General features: G+C 40.1%; 1 pseudogene; it reads right to left on the bottom strand.

Moving 5' to 3' along the window:
* Positions 1–2,364: 2,364 nt before the first annotated feature.
* Positions 2,365–2,464, bottom strand: LOC115896156 (annotated as a pseudogene).
* Positions 2,465–4,923: the final 2,459 nt, after the last annotated feature.

Here is a 4,923-nt window from a genome sequence, read left to right as displayed (position 1 = left end):
TCCCCCTTCCCTCCCCACTCTCATACAACTCTTCCTCATCTTTTAGGGACCTGGCTTCAATGTCACCTTAACTGGAAGTTTCTCTCACCCTCCAGAAGAGCTTCCCATTGCACTTGATGCATGCACTATTATTTGATCATTTCTGAGTTATAGTCCAAGTCTTTTTGTACCTAAATAACATGTTGCCCAGTCAGTCTCTCTTCCTGGACTCTGAAGTCTTTCATGGTAGATCCAGCTGGAAGTGACAAAAATACATTCTTTAAAAAAAAAAAAAAAAGAAAAGAAAAAAGAGGGATGACACAGGTAGACATCAGTACTTAAAAGTTTTTAAATGATATGTGAAAAACAAACAAAATGCAAGGGCTTCCAGCAGAAACGTAGGAGGGAAGGTGTTACTGGGAAATATAACAGAAGGTTACTTTTTATTTTATTTTATTTTTAGAAAAAGGGTCTTGCTCTATCACCTAGGCTGGGCTGCAGTGGGACAATCACAGTTAACTGAAGCCTCAACCTCCAGGGCTCGAGCAATATTCCCATCTAATTTTTATTTTATTTAAGAAACGCAGTCTTGCTCTTACCAAAGCTAAAGTGCAGTGGTTTGATCATAGTTTACTGCAGCCTCAACCTTCTAGGCTCAAGTGATCCTCCAGTCTCAGCCTCCCCAGTAGCTGGGACTACAGGTGTACGTGCAATGTATATATATATATTTTTTTAATTTTTAGTAGAGACAAAGTGTCGCTATGTTGACCAGGCTGGTGGTGATCTTCCACACTCAGGCAGTTCTCCCACCTCAACCTTCCAAAGTGCTGGGATTACAGGTGTGACCTGCCTGTAATCCCACACAGGTGTGACCTCACACCTGGCTGAGGGGGTTAATTTTTAATTATATAAAGAACTCAAAGCAAATATTAGAAGGAGCCTAAATGCCTACAGCAGCTGATGGGTACATTGTGATACATCTATATATAAAATATTATGCTACCATGAAAGGGATTAAGATAGATCAATAGGTATTGGTACAAATGTCCCCGAAATATGAAAATGTGAAGTGATGTTCAATCATCATGTATGTATCTTGAAGGATATGGCCCATTTTCTCAATAGCAATTATTTCCTGAGATAAGATTATGGGTCTAAAGAGTGAAGGAAATTTTTCACTTATTCATTTAAAAGTATTTACTATTTTTATAATTTAATAAAAGATGAAACAGATCATCACATTAGTAAAAGATTAATTCTATAAATAAATGGAAAAGACATAGACAGCCCAGGCATGGTGGCTCACGCTTATAATACTAGTATTTTGGGAGGGTGTGGTGGGGGGATCGCTTGAGGCCAGGAGTCCCAGACCAGCCTAAGAAACAAAGCAAGACCTCGTCTCTACTAAAAATTTTTAAAAAATTGGCCAGGCATAGTGGCATGTGCCTATAGACCCACCTACTGAGGTGGAAGGATCACCTGAGACCAGGAGGTCAAGACTGCAGTGAGTTGAGACTGTGCCACTACACTCAAGCCTGGGAGACAGAGCGAGACTTCATTTCAAAAAAAGAAAAAAAAAAAAGGACAATAAAGAAATAAAGTTAATAAGCTATCATAAGGAAAGTTAAAACATGTGACAAATAGGCCGGGTGTGTGGCTCACGCCTGTAATCCAGCACTTGGGGAGGCCGAGGCAGGTAGATCACGAGGTCAGGAGTTTGAGACCAGCCTGATCAATACGGTGAAACCCCATCTCTACTAAAAATACAAAAATTAGCCAGGCATGGTGGTGTGAGCCTGTAATCCCAGCTACTCAGGAGGCTGAGGCAGAACTGCTTGAACCTGGGACGCAGAGGTTGCAGTGAGCCAAGATCATACCACTGCACTACAGCCTGGGCGACAGAGCAAGACTGTGTCTCAAAAAAAAAAAAAAAAAAAAAAAAAAAAGGGACTAATATGAAGTCTTTTATTTATCACACAGAAAATAACTTGTTAAATTATAACACCTGTGCCACTGAAGGTGCAATGCAATGGTCATTCTCTTGTAGTATCAGTGGTGTTTAAATTGTATGTAAGCCTTCCAGGATAAAGCTTGGAAATTTTTTTAAAATAATACAGACAGTGACTCATTTTACTGCCTCCTCCAACTCCTGGCCTCAAGCAATCCTCCCACCTCAGCCTCCCAAAGTGCTGGAATTATAGGCTGACAGTCACCATGCCTGAAAGCTCGGCAATTTACATCAAGGATAATAAGAATGCTAATACCCTGTCACTCACAGTAATCTCACTTTCGGAAATATCATCTTTGGATATAATTCAACCCAAACAAAAGGTCATATGCACAAATACAGTGAAAATCTGGGAGTAATTTTTTTCTCGTTTTTTAAAAAATATGGAATGCTTCACAAATTTGCATGTCATTCTTGCACAGAGGCCATGCCAATCTCTCTATTGTTCCAACTTAAGTACATGTGCTACTGAAGCAAGCATGAATAATTTAAGATAGAGTGATTAAGTGAAATAAGGAAGAGATATGGGGAATTCAAAAAATCTACGGTACTTACAGACACCTAGTAACAGCTCAGTAAATTATTTTTATGGTAATTTCACACAATTAAAAATTGTCATTAAAAATTACCATTGTCATGGAACATAATGTATCCTACAGTATAATTGTAAAAACAGATACAATTTGTCCCTTGGTATATGGGGGGATTAGTTCCAGCTCCCCCATTTCTGTGTATACCAAAATCCATGCATACTCAAGTTTCTGAAGTCAGTCCTGTGGAATCCACATATTAAAAAAATGGGAAAATTAGTGAGGTGTGGTGACAAGCACCTGTAGTCCCAGCTACTTGTGAGGCTGAGGCAGGAGGATTGCTTGAGCCCAGGAGATTGAGGCTGCAGTGAGCCATAATTGCACCACTGCAGTCCAGTCTGGGCAACAGAGTGAGACAGAAGGTTCACTTTTTAATAGAATTTTTCTGTTTACTGGAAGACATGGTCAGGACTGTGGCATAGGAAAATTCTTCATAAAATAACTATCTAATCCAATTAATGCTGGAATTGGGGACAGAAAATGTTTTGGTGACTATTTATTCCTTCACTTGCTGTTATATAAACTATTGCCAGTAGGCACTTACCAACCAGAAGTGTCATCTCAGAGCTACTCACAATGAAAGGTGACGTCTGGAGCTCAGGTGTGTTGAGGTCCCCATGCCTGGGCTACGGGTGCTGAGTGCGACTTACTTGTCCATCCATTTTCTATATTCCAGCACTGGGAAACTTGGGTTTATCCATCTTGATAAGATGTGATTTAAATTTCACTTGGCAAGAACCACAAATGGAAGAAAGGCCATGAAACCACAGGACAGTACTTGTTCTCAAGGGAATCTTTAGCTTAGGTGGCTCTGTAAAACAGAATGTATACTGTTGAAAAAACATTGCAGGTCAGGTGAGGTGGCTCATACCTATAATCCCAGCCGCCGGGAGACAAAGGCAGGAGGATCCCATGAGGCCAGGAGTTCAAGACCAGCCTGGGCAACACAGTGAAACCTCATCTCTACAAAAAAATTAGAAAATGAGCTGGGTGTGGCGCGCGCGCACACACACACACACACACACACACACACACACACACACCCCTTCATCTCAGCCTTCCCAGCCTTGACTCATCAAAAGGGTCTTCAGATGAGGTATGCTCTTTTGTAGGACAGGGAGAGACCAGCAAGCTTGTTCACAGCCTTTTTCTCATTCTCTGCAACTCGGGAGGCTAAGGCAGAAGAATTGCTTGAACCCAGGAGGCAGAGGTTGCAGTGAGCCAAGGTCGCGCCATTGCACTCCAGCCTGGGCGACAGGAGTGAAAACTCTGTCTCAAAAAAAAAAAAAAAAATTCCTTTGGGAAGAACTTTTACATAAAAATCTTCAACATGAGACTGGAAAAAATGGTATGGGATCATCCCCAGACCTTTGGCTTTTACAGTTGGAGCTATAAGAACAAAAAGGAAAAAGGATGTCATTTAAACACAATATGTAGAAAAGAATAATTACTGAATCTGTATTGGTCTTTAACTTTTATACTTTGATCTTTAATTCTGTTATTGTAATTGAGTCCAAAGAAAACTAGTATGAGTAAAATAAAAAGAACACCATAAACACTAATATTCTGTTTATCAAAGTCTGCAGTGAAATATCCCATTAAATCCAAGACTCACACCCATAATCCCAGCACTTTGGGAGGCTGAGGCAGGTGAATCTCCTGAGGTCAGGAGTTTGAGGCCAGCCTGGTCAACATGGTGAAACCCCAACTCTACTACAAATACAAAAATTAGGCAGGCGTGGTGGCAGGGGCCTATAATCCCAGCTACTCAGGAGGCTAAGGCAGGGAGAATTGCTTGAACCCAGGAGGTGAGCTTGCCATGAGCTGAGATCACACCACTGCACTCCAGCATGGGCGACAGAACAAAACTCCATCTTAAAAAAACAAGCAAACAAAAAAAACAGCTAGCATGTGACATTTGCTATGGGGAGACTAGGGATATGATCTTGCTGCAATCCTTCCATTTTAGTAATTGCAAACAGTGTGATTCCATTCTGTTGTGTCCCCACTCCACTCCAGAGCCAAAACAAGAAAATCCATTATATTTCTATTTATTTAAAAACATATCTAACTAAATCACCTAATTAAAAGATAATATGCACAGCTCCATACTATTAAAAAAAACTTCTTATGGCCTGAATATCATGGACATTTGATGAATGCTTGTTCAGTTGACTGGTGTAGATTTCAATAATAACCTGTTCGATGCATTATGCCACATTAATCTTGCACCTCAAAAGTAGGACAAATATTGTTCTTTCAGTTTTGTCTACCCAAAATGTAGTATTTATATGTATTTAAAAATGGCTTAATAAAAAGAAAATGAGTTTGTTCTAGAGAGTATGA

The sequence above is a fragment of the Rhinopithecus roxellana genome, unplaced genomic scaffold (genome assembly GCF_007565055.1).
Source record: "Rhinopithecus roxellana isolate Shanxi Qingling unplaced genomic scaffold, ASM756505v1 contig5506, whole genome shotgun sequence".
Lineage (NCBI taxonomy): Eukaryota > Metazoa > Chordata > Mammalia > Primates > Cercopithecidae > Rhinopithecus > Rhinopithecus roxellana.
The sequence above is the reverse complement of the archived record's forward strand: the minus strand, read 5'-3'. Positions and strand labels throughout refer to the sequence as shown.